The sequence below is a fragment of the Vitis vinifera genome, chromosome 16 (genome assembly GCF_030704535.1).
Source record: "Vitis vinifera cultivar Pinot Noir 40024 chromosome 16, ASM3070453v1".
NCBI lineage: Eukaryota > Viridiplantae > Streptophyta > Magnoliopsida > Vitales > Vitaceae > Vitis > Vitis vinifera.
The window spans coordinates 16,605,999-16,622,422 of NC_081820.1; the positions used below are offsets into that span (position 1 = coordinate 16,605,999).

General features: G+C 36.2%; 1 long non-coding RNA gene across 2 annotated transcripts; it reads left to right on the forward strand.

Annotated features, from left to right (window-relative positions):
- The first annotated feature begins 704 nt into the window (after window positions 1-704).
- Window positions 705-3,766, forward strand: LOC104882114 (paired amphipathic helix protein Sin3-like 5). Of its 2 annotated transcripts, XR_787886.2 has the most exons (4): window positions 705-791; window positions 906-1,028; window positions 2,896-3,025; window positions 3,566-3,766. It is a non-coding gene; the product is annotated as a paired amphipathic helix protein Sin3-like 5 (long non-coding RNA). The 2 variants fall into 2 exon arrangements; XR_002032120.2 differs by lacking the exon at window positions 3,566-3,766 and having other exon boundaries at window positions 2,896-3,349.
- Window positions 3,767-16,424: the final 12,658 nt, after the last annotated feature.

Sequence of the window (16,424 nt, forward strand, 5' to 3'; positions counted from 1 at the left end):
AATTGTAAAACCACAATCCGTGACTGTGGTTTTAAAGAAAATTATAAAATCACCATCTGTGACTATAGTTTTTATAATATTTTTAAAATTACAGTTACTAACTGTGGTTTTATGGTTATTTTGATAAAAATATTTTAAAAATAATATTAAAATCACAATACCATTAAAATAGACGCAGATTAAAAATAATTATAAAACCATAGTTACTAACTGTGGTTTTAAGGATATTTCTACAACTTTTAAAACCATAGTTACTAACTGTGGTTTTAAGGGAAATTGTAAAACCACAGTTTGTAATTGTGGTTTTAAGGATATTTCTGTAACTTTTAAAACCACAGTCACCAATAGTGGTTTTTTACACAAAAAAAAACCCCATGTGGATGCTTACGTGGATACAAAAGATTAGTTTGACAAATATTTTGAAATGGGTAATATTCTTACCATTTTTTTTTCAACAAATGGATTATTTTGGACTTTAACTCCAATTTGATTCTATGTTCTCTAATCACAGGCACAGTTCCCAACGGTCTGAACACCCTAATTACTGATATGCTTATAATGTCTCAAATAAATAAGGGATAATCCTAATCCATAATAAGAATACAAAAAGGATACAATTCTCCTTGTAGCCGAACAAACTCATATGTTGATTTGCTTTCTTCACTATAAATAGAATTGATTAAGACAAGCACCTAGGAATTCACGACTCCTGACAAAAGCAACAGCTGCTTGAAGCTCTAATCCAACTCCATGGCTCACAGCACGAAGAGAGTCTATCCTCCTTTTCCAAGGTGACTTGATCTTCTTGTTTGGTTTTGAAAGAAATAGAACTTACACGGAATCTTTTTAATTTTTTTTTCATTAATTTTTATTTGCTGACAAAAAATTTTCTTCATCTGAGTTAGGGTGAGATCAGCAGCCCTTTTAGAGGCAGCAATATATCTAAGATCAGTAAAGACTGCATTAAGGGGTGATCAAGAGAAATGTGCTTCATTCACAAAACTCATGGAAGACTACTTGCACCATAGGTTTGTCCACCATGTCCTTTATTGTTAATTCTGACTTGTTCCTGCAGTGCCGTGAAAATGTTTTCAGGCATCAGAAGAATAGTAAACTGACTGATATTAGGCAGCGCCCTTGTCTCATTCAGATGCTTGTGTCAATCATTTATGGTAGTGGCTTTAATCTTGCTATGCTGTGTTTGGTTTCTGATGAAACTGAGGGAAAGAAGTAATTAAGTTGGTGCCAAAAGAATTAGGGTTTGCTGGAAGTGACTGGATAAGTGGCTAGGTTTAGGGTTAGGTTTAAGGCTAGGGTAAGAATCAAGGCTAGAAATAGAATGACCAATAAAGTAGTCAAGAAGAAATTGAGAGAGGAAGAACCCAAGAATTTTCCTTAAATTGAGAGATCCATAACATGCTAAGAAAAAGGTTTTAGATCTGCAAATTTCTCAGAACTCTCATAAACTTAGAGAGATGGAACCACAACTTCTATTAAGAAAAATTCTAATGATAAAAATGATCTGCAGCTATACTAAAAATGGGAATTGTTGTTGGGTTTGTTAATCTTCCATGTTTTTAGGTCAAGGTCCAAGTGACCCACCTCGGTCATTTTTCTTATATATTTTATACCCAATTCTAGATCTAATTATGAGAGGAGATCTCAAGTACTACTCAAAACCAACCTTAACTATTGCTCCTTGGTACTTTTTCAATCACTTACTAGGCTCCAAATTTATGCTCATGATTTCTATGCTTATGAATATTTATTCAATCTATTCATATAATGATTGAATAAATATTCCTTCTTTTCTTATGCTAATGTTTTTTTTTTTTTTTTGAAGCCCTTTTTAGAAGATTTAGCAGTGCTTTAAGATTTTATGTATCTCTTATATGGTTAACATCTTTGCATTTTGTAAGATAATTCTTGAGCTCCGTTCACCTATGCTTGCTATCTTCTGCTATTTAATTTCTTAATTTGCACTAAAGTTCTAAAGTGAATTCATGTATTTATTAATGGGATACACAAGGTGGGAAATGTTGAAGATGTGAAATGAATCAAGCTTCTTTATCAACCTTGAAATATTGATAGATTAACTGTTAATTAAGCGACGAATTGACTCAAAAAAGAGCCTGCTATTGATGTTGTTGAAAATGTCACCTTGATGATGTTGTTGAAGATATTATCCTCAATCATATATGCTAACTTTCCCAATTGTATATTGCTTGTATTTAATTTAGTTATCTTTTATATATGGGTATGGCCAAGAGAAAATACAATCAATTAATCCAAAAGCTAATAGGCCAATTACAAAAATCATGATGACTTACTTGGGCTAAGACATAACATCAAGTCCCTTCAGGACCAACTTTTCCAGTACTTTTTCCAGTGCCTGCATCTCGATTTCTTCATACTAGACATTCTTTTCCTTGGTGATGCATATCCACTCATAGATTGGAATTTCTATTATTCCAGAGCTAAATTCTCCTCCTTGAAAGCTTTTCTATATTTCCTTACATTAGTAGGCCTCTTTTCATTCGGTCCATTGCCATAATTATGCATTTGCTGGATTGAATTTTGTAAACCTTGGAATCCAATGAAGCTCTTACCTTGTTTCTACAAAATTTGCAGAATGTGGCATGATAGCTTGTCATTCCTCTTCACAATCATTTAATTTTTGCTACTCACAAGGTTTCCCATAACACCCACTATAGCTTATCCTTCTAATCTAGCTTGTCATTCTAATCTCAGGCCTTGCACTGCAAATCATGCTTGTGGGAAGGCATTGTGTGTTTAATGAGAATTTTCAGACATAAGTGATAAACTTTGTTAACAAGTTATTATGTAATACATACAATAGCTCACTAAAAAACATCAATAACCTTTTGCATGTAGGGTTACTGTGGAGCAAGTGGTGTCAGTAGTGAAGGAGCTATTCAGAGACCACGAAGGACTGATTGTCGGTTTCAACGACTACTTGCCTGAAGAACACAGGATTAGTGTTCCAGTCCAAGACATCTGAGAGGTTCCTATGCATGATTAATGGTTATTATGAACCTTTTTTTTGTGTTTTTTCTTTTTTCTTTTTTCACTCATGTCTCATACAATTCCATAGATCCAAATTCAAGTCTTGTTCTTATTTATCCAGATGCAGACCGCATAATGAAATGCTGGCTCTTTATTGTGTCAAAAAAAAAAAAGGTTAAATGTGTCACAGACTCAATCATAATGTTTGTCTTCATTTACATATTTTGTCTTTGAGGGCCTGGAGCAGGTATAGCAAAATGGAAGTGCCGTAAAAAATATAAGTCATAAGTGAACATTTGGGAAGTCTACTTGTAAATGAAACAATGTCCATTATTAATTCTCCGCCCCACCATTTACTTAATTAGTACATTTATAGGCACAAGTTCGTTATGTAAGACGACTGACCGATTAGTTGGGAGACCATATGTGATTCTATCACCAAGAATTTTAGCTGCCTCTAGTTTGCAACCTACTCTTATATTTACTTTGTCTCTTTTGTTTAAACTAGTTGATGAATGCACTAACTTCATTGTCGCAGATAGCAGCTCTAGACAAAATGTAGAGATTGATCCAGAGAAGGAACAAGCTATAGGGCCAGAGATATATGGAATATTCCTGTCTACCTGTTGCTCTATCTTCCATGTATTACCTATTAGCTTTTTGGACTTGGGTTTAGATGTGATCTTCAACTGTGTGTTTCAGAATTCCATTTGGTAGATATTTTCTGTTTGTTAGTGTATTTGAATATTATTGTAGTGTTTACCAACTGGCATGGTTTTGGAAATTAATTAAAAATGAAAACGATCCTGCAGATAAGAACAGCATGCTTATCTGCAGGTCTATATTAAGTAAAAATTACACTATGGGAAGGAGGTTTGCAATCAATATCAATGAGAAAAATGATAGAGTACCAAGAAAAGTAAATGCTGCATTTGGAGGATATAGGTAATTTAACCATCGTGTGTTTCTCTCAAAATAGGATTGCACTATGATAGGTAACACTCATCTTGGTCAAGGGATAATGAGTTTGCTATTTTTGAGAGATTTTGAAAAATGACTAGTAAAATCAAAATTGGCATAAAAAATAATAGAATTATCAATTGGAAAAGCTCTAAGAACTGGATTTTACCAGAGATTGATTGCTATAGTGTATTGGATCTCTAGTTGGTCTACTTTTCATTTAGTTGACCAAGAATCTAAATGAATTCCTAAACCAATATTAGATTTTGTAATAGATTTAGATCAAGATAATTCTCAATTTGGAACCTCCAATCTTATTGACTAATTTTACACAAGTCATCAACTCAATTTTTTCTAATTATCGAGTGCATGCGTGAAATGTCATTGAATCTAACACTCAAGCATTTAATGAATTAATTAAGTAGACACTATATTGCTTATCAAAAACAATTATGAGAGAAAATTTATCTCAAGATTAAATTAACCAATTCAAATTTAAAATCCTCTTTTAGATCTAAGATCCTAATTCATCATAGATCCCAACTCTACATCATTCTTCTTCTGAGTAAATAAGATCAACCACTCATGGAGATCCAAGCTCACAATTGCATGACTTATACATAGATTTGATAGGTCTACTTAAAAAAGATAAAAATAAAATAAAATAAAAAATCATTCTTTTTCCTGAAGAATGGATCTATTCAATTTTCTTCCGAGTGCTTGTGCTCCAACTCATGGTTGTGGAAGACAGTAGTTAGAGAGAGTTCTCAGGAATATAATTTACCACATTTTTAACTTTTGTGTTTGCAGTATTGAAATTCAGATAATGCATGTCAGCAGCAGTAAAGAACTTATTCAAGAATTACACTGAACTCCTAACAGTTTCAAAGCATACCTGCCTGAACAACATCATCTAAATGTGCCTGATGTCCCTGCTGCCAACACAACCAGGCTGCTGCATTGCATGCCTTGCTCCGCTAAGTTCAGGTACAATCAAGGAGCAGAATTTCATTTTTATTTGATTCTATGTATTCTAATCAGTCACAGTTCCTCAACTAGAAGCAGCACTATCTAACCTTCCTGGAAGTTCTTTAAATCTATAGAAATAAGAGGAAGATGCAAACCTACCTGCAGGTTCTGTCATTAATGATTTTAATGTTCCTCTTTTTACTTAGTTTTCACTTCATTAGTCTGCCTCATGGGTTAGGTATATTGAGCCCTTATGTTTAATTTAATTTGGTTGAATAGTGATGATGATCTTAAGTAAAATGAATCATTGTTGTTGTAACTTGCAAGTGTCCCTCTTCAAAATATGTATATTAGCAACATACCTAGTATAATTTTTTTATTTATAAATAAGAGACATTTGCACTGTGTCCCTCCAAAGGCCCTGGATCATCTGCCAAAAAAAGGACCATTGCTCATGCAAGCGTGCTCTTTTTTATTTATTTATAGGAAAACAAGAATATTTAAAAGACGCGAACCAAAGAGTAAGGGGCGGGTGCACTCCAAGTACATAGGAGGTATAAAAGAGATGTCAAAACAACAGATAGAACCACATCAAACATAAATTCAAAACCCTCTCTTGCTAACTAATACTCAACAAATTAATAAAATTTAAATGTTAAGGATATGGGGACATCTTGAATATGTTGGCAAGTCCATTGGAATAGGGTATAAATATTGAAAAGTCCTTTAGCACTTGAGATGAGTGTTGAATCCAAAACAAGCAAAGAGGGATTGTCTTTTAAATCTTATTTCCATTTTTGCCAATGAAACTCCCTTGCCATCCCTTCAACAAAACTTTCACCAAAAAGGGGAGAACACAAGAAAAGCTAACAATGACAAATGCCAAAGTCCCTTTGCCTTTTCACAATGGATTAGCGTGCTTAGCTACTTCTTCCAAAGTACTCATACATAAATAAAACTTATTAGCCAAGAATCAAGATCTCCTCTTAAGCTAATCTAAGGTCAGGAACCTTTTCCATACAACCTCCCTAGCAAAAAAAAGAAAAAAAAAACTTGCTTTTAAATGTGCCAAAGAGCCCCACACTACCTTCCAAGGAAAAGACACTCCTCCATCCAAAGGAAAGATTTCATTAAGAAATTCCCACTCTTGCTTGCCTTCCAAATTAGTTTATCTTCATTTTCACTACACTTTCCAAGCACTCTTCAAGCCTCTTAAGTAACTCCTCAATACTATGTTACTCCAAATCTTGAAACTATCACATGAAACCCTAGATCCAAACAACCTGCCTGCTTATGGTCATCCAAGCATTTACCACCTAAGCCTCTTTATTAGATGACAAAGAGAAAAGAGAGGGAAAATAGTCCTTTAAAAAGGAGCATCCCCATACCTAACATCATATCAAAAATTTATTCTTCTTCCATTGTCAACCAAAAATCTTGTTCTAGTCTTAAAGGCTTCCCAATTTTCTCTTATAGCCTTCCACAAGCCAACACCATGCATGCCCCTTGCTTCTTGCAAGGGAGCTCCATTCTCCAAGTTATTCCCCCAACTTTTGGACAATAATTCGTCTTCAAAGGAACTCTCTCTCCGAAGAAAATCTCCAACACCATTAATTTTCCAAGCAAAGCTTAATTTATTGAGAGAGAATGAGACCAAAATATGTGGTACTCCCAACTTTTTATCTTCGCAAATGGAAGACCAGGTGACTAGGTGAGGTTTTTCCTCAAGAGCTCATGCTAGCATTCTCCCAACTATATAGATATGTAGAGCTTTGTGCCCTGTTAATTAACCCATTCTCAATAAAGCAATTTCCATTTGGTTACACCATAAGATTTAAATAGTTCCGTTTGTGCAATCCCATAATTGACTTTTTGCCTCATCTCCTACATGGATCTCATATATGGTGAGATGATTTTCACAAGAGGAAAAGGAGAAAAAGAAGAGTTGGTGACCTTACAAGGGTAAGTATGCTTGGCTGGGTTTGGTGTGCAACAAACCCATTTATGAGAAGGGTCATTAATCCACCCCCAATTGTATGTCTGAGCATGTTGGAAGGTCTGAGCACCCTATCTGATATGCTTGTAATGTCTCAAACAAATATAGTGTAATCCTAATCCATGAGAAGAATACAAAAAGAATATAGTTTTCCTTGTAGCCAAACAAACTCAGATGTTGATTTGCTTTCTTCACTATAAATAGAATTGATAAAGACAAGCACCTAGGAATTCACAGATCCTAACAGAAAACAACAGCTGCTTGAAGCTCTGATCTTCTTGTTTTGGTTTAAAAAGAAATAGAACTTATGTAGATGGAATCTTTTTATCTTTTACATTACTTTTATTTGCTAATAAAATTTTTCTAAATCTGAACTAGGGTGAGATCAGCAGTCCTTTTGGAGGCAGCAATATACCGAAGATCAGTAAAGACTGCATAGACGACCAAGAGAAATGTGCTACATTCATAAAACTCATGGAAGACTACTTGTGGCTCATAGATTCGTCCACCATGTCCTTTTTTGCTAATCCTGGACTTGTTCATGCAGTGCAGTGAAAATGGTGGCAGGCATCATAAGAATAGTAAAGTGGCTGATATAAGGCAGCACCCTTATCTGATCCGGATCCTTGTGTCATCATTTATGGTGGTGACTATCATCTTGCTGTGCTGTATGGCTTCTGATGAAACTAGGGGAAAAACTAATTGAGTTAGTATTGAAAGAATTAGGGTTTGCTAGCAGTGACTGAATAAGTGGCTAGGTTTAGGGTTAGGGTTTAGGTAGGATTAAGAGGGTGAGTTGGATAGAATGACCTATAGTCAAGGAGAAATTGAGAGAGGAAGAAACCAAGAAATATCCTTAACCTATGGATCATGATAAGGAATGAGTTATCCATCACATACTAAGAAAAAGATTTTAGATCTGCAACTATGTCTGAACTCTCATGAACTTTTAGGGGATGGAATCTCAACTTTTATTAAGTAAAATTATAGTGATAAAAATGATCTACAAGTATACTAAAAATGGGAATTGTTGGTGGGTTTGTTAATCTTCCATGTTTTTAGATCAAGGTCCAAGTGACTCACTTCAGTCATTTTTTATCTTATGTATTTTATACTCCATTAAGATACAGCACTTACAATCTAGAGCTGATTATGATATGGGTCCTCAAGTACCACTCAAAACCAACCTTAAATATTTTATCAGGCCAGCTCCAAATTGATGTTTATGATTTCTATTCATACTATATACAAATGAGGACCACTCGTTTTTGTTTGTTTCACATATAATGGTTGAATAAATATTCATTCTTTTCTTATGCTAATGTTCTTTTTCTTCTTTTTTTATGCCTTTTTAGAAGATTTAGCGGTGCTTTGGGATTTTATCTTTTATATGGAGAACTTCTTTGCATTTTCTAAGATAATTCTGGAGCTCTGTTCAACTATGCTTGCTATCTTCTACTATTTTCTCTAATTTGCACAAAGTTATAAATTGAATTCATGTATTTCTTAACGGGATATGCAAAGTGGATGGGAGATGTTGAAGATCCAGAGTGAATCTTAGCTCTATCAACAACATGAGTCTCCTTCCTAGGTGTGCTGATCAAGCTTCTTTATTCACCTTAAAATGTTGATATATTAATTGTTAATTAAGCTATGAATTGACTCAAAGAAGAGTCTGCTATTGATACTGTTGAAAATACGTCTTGATGATGTCGAAGATATAATCCTTAATCCTTTATAGTAACTTTCTTGATTGTATTTAAATTAGTTGTCTTTTGTATATAGCTGACCCTAGAAATTATGAGAATCTCCTAAAAGAATTGTACAGCTTTACCTATGAACATTTTTTCAATCTCAGAATACACAATTCTTTGTGTATTTTCTTTTTCATGGTATCAAAGACTCGTTTGGAAAAAAGCCATATATTAGAACCTCGCCTCATATTTTCTTTCTCAATTTATTAAGACCATGCATGTGTAACCTAAAAGAGATTGTCTGTCATTTGTTTGCCTTGCTTCTACAAAATTTGTAGAATGTGGAATGACAGCTTAATCTGAGCCCTGCACTCCAAATCATGGTTGTGGGAAGACTTTGTGTTTAATGAGAATTCTCAGGACATATGTTGTGAACTTTGTTAACTAGTTATTCTGTAATACACTGTTAACCCTTTGCAAGTAGAGTTACCGTGGAGCAAGTGGTGTCAGAAGTAAAATTTCTGTTCATGCAAGACCACGAAGGACTGATCATTGGCTTCAACAACCACTTGCCTCTGAAAGACACAGAATTAGTTTTCCAGTTCAAGACGTGAGAGGTTCTTAAAATTCAGGGTTATCATGTGTCATCTTTTATTCACTTATATCTCACACAATGCCATATGTGAATTCAAGTCTTGTTCGTATTTATCAGGATGCAGACCATATGAAGAAATGTTGGCTCTTTATTCTGTTAGAAAAAAAAAATATTAAATTTGTTATAATGTTTGTCATTTAGATAATTTGTCTTTGAGGACCCTGATGCAAGTATAGCAAAATGAAAGTGACAAAAAAAATATGAGGCATAAGTGAACATTTGTGGCATCTACTGGTAAATATGACACAATGCCCCTTCTTCTGCCCACCATTTCCTTAATTAGTACATTAATAGCCCAAGTTTGTCATGTAGGACTGATTGATTGCTTAGGAAACCATATGTGAATCTATGACCTAGACTTTTAGCTGCCTCGTCTGTTTAAACTAGTTGAATAATTCGTTAACTTCATTGCCATATATAACAGCTCTATACAAAATTAATGTACAGATTGATCCAGAGAAAGAACAAGCTATAGGGCTAGAGATGTATGAAATATTCCTGTCAACCTGGTTCTCTATCTTCCATGTATTACCTGTTAGCTTTAGGATTTGGGTTTAGATGTGATCTTCAACTCTGTGTGTGACGATTCCATTTGGTAGATATTTTCTGTTTATTAGTGCATTCGAATATTATTGTAGTACAGTTTACCAAATGGGCATGGTTTTGGAAATCAATTAAGAACTAAACCTATCCTTAATATTGTGAAATTGGTAACCACGTGGTCAGCCATGCAATTACTAAGAACAGCGTGCTTAATTCCAGGTCTATGTTAAGTAAAATTACATTTTGGTAATGAGGTTTGCTGCATTTTCATGTGTTTCTCTCTTTTTTTTTTTTTTCTTTTGCACCAAAGAAAAGGGTAATCTAACTATCGGACCTCTAAAATTATTATGTCTTACATCTCTTAAACAAATTCAAATAGGTTATTTGTTTAATTCTAGCCTTGTTCATGGTTTAATAACAACTTGTACAGATCCTATATGCAATAGCCTGCATTTTCTTTTCAGATGTTGTAATTTTGAATGAAGGAATTGAATTGCTTCTTGTTCTTGTCCTATACAGGGAGTGTTTTCTGCAATTTATTGAATAACATTCCAAAAGATTGAGAATGTGGAAGATATAGTGCTTTCAATGTCAAAGATAACAATGGTTCAAATGCAATATCAGAGTCAACCTTTGAAAACCTAGCTTTAGTGTCTAGACTGTAAGATATGACCTACACTTTTTGGTGCCCAAATGGAATGATGGAATTATTGAAATTTTCACCTTAGAACATAAATTAGAAGTGGTGCTTATTGAAAGCTAGCTTTTGATACCTTTTTCAAGATCAAAAGAAAATTAATAATTAACAAGGGCAAATTTTTTAAAACTAACACATAATAAAATAAAATAAAAAACGAAACAAGATTAATAATTGAAATAGACAAACAATTAATTCACTTCTAAATATTTCTGTAGACCCCCTTTGAAGAGCCAAGGGATTTTAGTTTTTTTATATAGCATTAGAGGAGCCGGGCAGCACCTGAGATAAGTGGGGGCCCCCTTTTCCCTACGCCCGGGAAATCAGCCGCATGGGCATGGCAGGGGCCATGCTGATGGGTGAAAGGCACCATACTTGCTGATGCATGAACAGAAGGAGGCAGGTGGTGGCTTGCTAAGTAAGGTGATTCCAGGAAGCTGTAGGTAGCATTGGAGGAAAAAAGAAGCAGGTCTGGGAGGAGAACTGACGGGAGGAGCAAGGGTGAGGAGGAAAGAGCTTGAAGCCTAACTAGTCTTGCTGGTAGGGAATCCATTTACAGGTATGAACTATAAGTCTTGCATTTTCCATTATCCTCCGATCCTCTGGACATTTTTAGCTCTAGTTCTAGACAATATTTTGTTTGCTTTGGTTGACCTCGGTCCTCTGAATACATGATCTGTTCTTGAATTTTCTTTGATACGTTAATCTCACCTATTTCGAGCCCATGGATATCACCTGAAGTGGAACTCTGTATCATCATATGTTTTACCTTCCCATATTTGTTTAACCCCCATTGTTCACCCTGGCTATGTCTCTGCTGTTATTCCTATATTTGTGTTGTGCTTGGTGAGCTGTTTGATCTAGAGTATTGACGGAAATGGAAATGAGCTAAGTAAGAAAATGAGAGAGAGGTTGAGGTAGGATTTTTGGTGGCCGTTTAGAAGGAGAGAACAGAGAATAAGGTGACTGCAATGGATGTACCCTTGTTGCTGTAGCATGTGCACAGCCTCGGCAACGTGGGTCAGATTATGAGGGTCGGTTCCCGCCATCGCCTAGTGATATATACCAAACTCAGCTGTCGTCGAATGACGGGCGAAACGCCTCCGCCATGCTCCTCCGCCACTGCATCATTTCACTCTCCACGCAATCAGCTGAGCAAGTCCATGTCAGGTGTCGGAACTGTAAAGCTGCTGCCCAAACGACGCCATTTCTGGCTTGCGACTCTTGTCGCAGTGTTCAACCCGTTGATCCCTCTGTGGATTACTTCCGGATATTTGGACTGCCAGATGGTGGTGTCCCACCACAAGTCATGGGTCAGGCTGCTGACCCGCCACAATCCATGAGTCAAGCTGCTGTCTCACCACAGTCTGCAAGTCAGGCTGCTCAGATGTCAATCTCCACATAGCCTCTTGATCTCAGTGCACTTGGAGTTCCAGGTTCTACAAATTCAGATGCTGGTGTTCTTGCCATCACTCATGGACGTTTGAGACCGGTCATCCCTTACCTTCCAGAAGTGTAAATCAATTAGGAGCATGTCAGGTTTTCTGGAAGTTGCTCCTCTACGCCCGCCAGCTATTAACCCCATTTGCTCAAATCTGACCCTCTCTACCAGTCATACCTGAGGCTTTTATAGAGTAGCCGTTTCTTTTAGTTCCATGTGGACTGTGCTTATGCCGTCCCTATTCAAGGTTATTTTATCTCACCTCCATTTCTCTACCCGGTTTCTTGGCCATTGTCACCCTTCTCGCTCCTGCTCTCTCTACACCTCGTTTCAGATCCTTCAGGGCTACCCTATTAATTTCCATGGGTTTCTTGGGGTGATTCCAGCAGTCCATGCTGTTATTATCCATCGGGACCATCCACAGATATTTGCGGCACTTGGGTTTGAGATGATGGTGGCCGTTAGGTATGCAGCAGGAGCTGGATTTTATGTTAGTAAGTTTCCGGAGCAATGGAAACCTGGTGCATTTGACATTGCAAGGCAGAGCTTTCATTAAGATCCAGGCTCCCAGCAAGCAAATCAAAGGGAGTATCTGATTTTATTACCTGCAAATGTGCACATGTGGCAGCTTCCTAGGCCTGACCGACCACCCAAATTGGATGAACACGCACTGACAGAAGTGATGAAGAAACTGTTCAAGAATTACAAAAAATGGGGCAAGTACTTGGATCCGAAAAGTGGCTTTTGGCTACCCGGCACCAGAATCCACACGCAGGCCCACTTCGGTGTGCATGCTACTAGCTTTGGGCTGGTTCCTAGCCCTGAATAGTCTACTAGACGATGCTAGAGAGTGACAGGTGGGATGCATGCCTGGTCAGGCCCATCAGCAGTTTTCATGAGCATTGCACCCATCTGAGAGATAGTACCTCAGCCTATGTGTTTGGTTTAATTGGAAGGAGGAACAGAACAAAGAGGTTGACCTCATTCAGATTATGGATACCATGATAGACTTGTTTACCATTCCAATATGAACCTTCATTTGGACTTCAACTCAGGTTTCAGCATGTCAACGTGGAGGTGATGCTTCCAATTAAATTGACTTCCAGCAAAAGTGAAGGGTTGTCAATGAGCCATGTGTCGATTCATGTTTGGACTAGTGATGCATAACACGGCCAAGGATGACATATGGGGCAGCTACATTAAGGAACATCCTGACGCTGAGAGTATGAGAAGCACTGGCTGCCAAATTTACAAGCAACTATGCATGACCACCTTTTGGATCACGTGTCCTTTATTTATTTATTTATTTATTTCTTTATCTTCAATTTTAATTTCCAAATTTCCCGTTTTCAAATAGTCTCCAATTTCTCGTTTTTCAAATAATTTTAACTTTTCAAATCTTCATCCTTAGTTTTAGTTTTATTAGGCCTCAAAATATCAATTTTAATAAAATTTGCTTCCACCTTCAATTCGGCAAGCAATTTTCAAATCTTTCATGATCTTTTAAAATGCTTTGAAATGAGTATGAATTAAGTTCTATTATTCCAAATAATGGAATTTATGGAATTAATTCATGCAAAAATAATCGGGCTTTGGTGGGGGCCCCACATACGGGATTTTATGATCAATTGATTGGTTGATTTGATTGTTATTCATATTTGATTTATTCTGCTCTATGACATGCTCGAAATTATTTCTTAATTGTGCACTAACCTCACTTTTTGATAGCCTATTATGGCTCGTCGCCCAGGTGCGTATCTATTCTCACTTTGGTTATTCTCTATGGATATTTTGATTCTCATATGTGCATGATAGTTTTGGGTATTCATCGTTTTCCTTATTAGATACCATGATTGCTTCATTTTATTAGTAGAGACCCGACTTTAGGGACTTAGAGGGGTGCTACGGTCTTTACCGTACCTTCTCGATAAGTAACCTGATCCTCGAAATGCGGGGTCCACAATTTCCTTTAATAAAACTATACTTATCTTGAGCACATAGACAAGAATCTTGGAAATCCAGTGATACAAAGGAAAGCAACAAAATATAATTAGGAGACCAACAATTTACAAATGAAATCTCTTTGATATTTTCGCCAGTGCCTCTTTGTGAATCTCGGTCCTCTTCTATACTTGGAGAAGCATATTTCAAATGAGTACAAATTTGTCTCCCCAACCTTGAAAGTCATTTTTTTTTTTTTTTCATTCTTAAGTGTTGTGAAAGATAAAAATGTGCATAGAACTCCCAGCTTGCAACCAAAAAATAGAAAAATCTGTTCTAGCTAGAGGTTTGGTGAGAACATCAGCTATTTGGAGATGACTAGGAACATATTTAACATGAAGGTCTCCCGTAACAACTCTTTCACGAACAAAATGATAATCTAATTCGATGTGCTTTGTTCATGCATGAAACACTGGATTTTTGGCCATATGAATGGCACTCGTATTATCACAAAGGAGAAGTGGAGTTTGAGGAAGTGGTAGGCCAATGTCATGTAAGAGAAAGGTGAGCTAGGTCAATTCAATGGCAGCTATAGCCATGGAGCAGTACTCTACTGTCCCTTGTTTCTTGGAAGACAAGGAAATACAATTAGCACCAAGATAAACACAAAAACTAATAGTGCTTCGCCTTGTTATCAAACACCTTGCCCAATCAGAATTAACAAAAGCATATAAGGATATTGAACTTTCATCCAAGATGCGAATTCCATAATTGAGGGTGCCCTTTATATTACGTAGGATTTGTTTCACAACCTTGAAATTCATCTTAGTTGGTTGTTGGAGGTGTTGGCATACTCTATTGACTACGTGAGTGATAACTGGTCTAGTGAATTTCAAATATTGAAGACTACCAACCTAAGTGTGATACTTGGTTGGATTGACATGTTGTAAATCATTTGTAGTTGGTGAATCTTTTGCAGAAATAGATGTGCCCATGGCAGAACAATCTAACATATTTGATTTTTCAATGAGGTCTTTGGTATACTTTGCTTGGGAAAGGTACAATCCACCACAAAAATATTTAACTTCAATGTTGAGAAAATATTTCAATTGGCCCAAATATTTGAGAGCAAATTTGGTGCTAAGAGTAGTGATCATGATTTTTTAGATTATAGTAGGGTTGCTACCTATTACAATAACATCGTCAACTTAAACAAAGATTAGAATAATTAGAGAACTTCTAAGCAAAATAAATAATGAGGAGTCAGCCTTGCTATTAGAGAAATCAAGTTTGATAAGGGCTTGTGATAAACACTCAAACCAAGCTCGAGGGGCTTACTTCAAACCATATAAGGAATGTTTATGAAGACAAACATGTGAAGGAAAATAAGGGTCAACAAACCCTAGAGGTTACTCCATGTAGAATGTTTCCTTCAGATGACCATGTGAGAAGGCTTTTTTAACATTTAATTGCTTCATAATCTAGCTAGAGGGGACAAAAAGAGAGAGGATTAGACAAATGGTTATAGGTTTGATAACAGGGTTAAAAGTCTCAACATAGCTGACACCAGGAACTTGAGTGAAGCCCTTGGCAACAAGTCAGGATTTATATCTTTCAGTGGTGCCATCTTCATGGTACTTGATACGGTAAAACCATTTAGAACTCATGATATTGGTATTAGGTCGTCTAGGAATTAAATTCCATGTGTTATTGTGTTGGAGAGCATCTATTTCTTCTTGCATAGTAGCTCATTTTGGTTGTTTAAGTGGAGATTTGAGAGTTTTAGGTTCAGTAGGACTAGTGCTACTAACATGGAGAGCCAAAGAAGGATTTTGTTTCAATTTTGCACAAGTAATCATGCCATGAATGTTGTTTCTAGGGAGAAGTGGTGTATGTGCTGCCGGTGGAGGGAAAGTAGAAATAGGATCAGGTATCAATGTAGAATGAGGGTGCATAGGTTGTGATGATGTGGAATGGGAAGGAATCGGGAGAACAACAAATACTTGGTTTGTTAAATCTATGGCGGAGGGTAGAGATGATGGAAAGGAAGGATTGGGTGTAAGGGTGGTAGAAGTAGATTTCGCTAAAGAAGGAGAAGATATGTTTGTGATGGGAAGTACAGTGATAGTAGGTTTTGTGACAAGAATGATAGCAAGAGAAACTGGTACTGAGGTGTTTGGCATGGCTTGGTTGAAGGATGTGTGAACTGAATTTAGCCATTCATAAGCATCAAGGAAGGAAGTACTATAACTTGGTTCTTGCACAGAAGAAATAGTGTGAGTAGCATCAGTAGCAAAGGGAAATTCATGTTCATCAAAGATAACATGTCTAGAGATATAGACACAATTTGTTTGAGGTTCAAGGCATCTAAATTGAGAATTTAAAAGGAAAAATCTTTCCAAATAATAAAAATAATTTGGAAATGAATTTTAAATAGAAAATTTTTCCAAATCTTTTTAATTTAAAATATAAAATCTTTCCAAATCTTTTTAAATCTATTA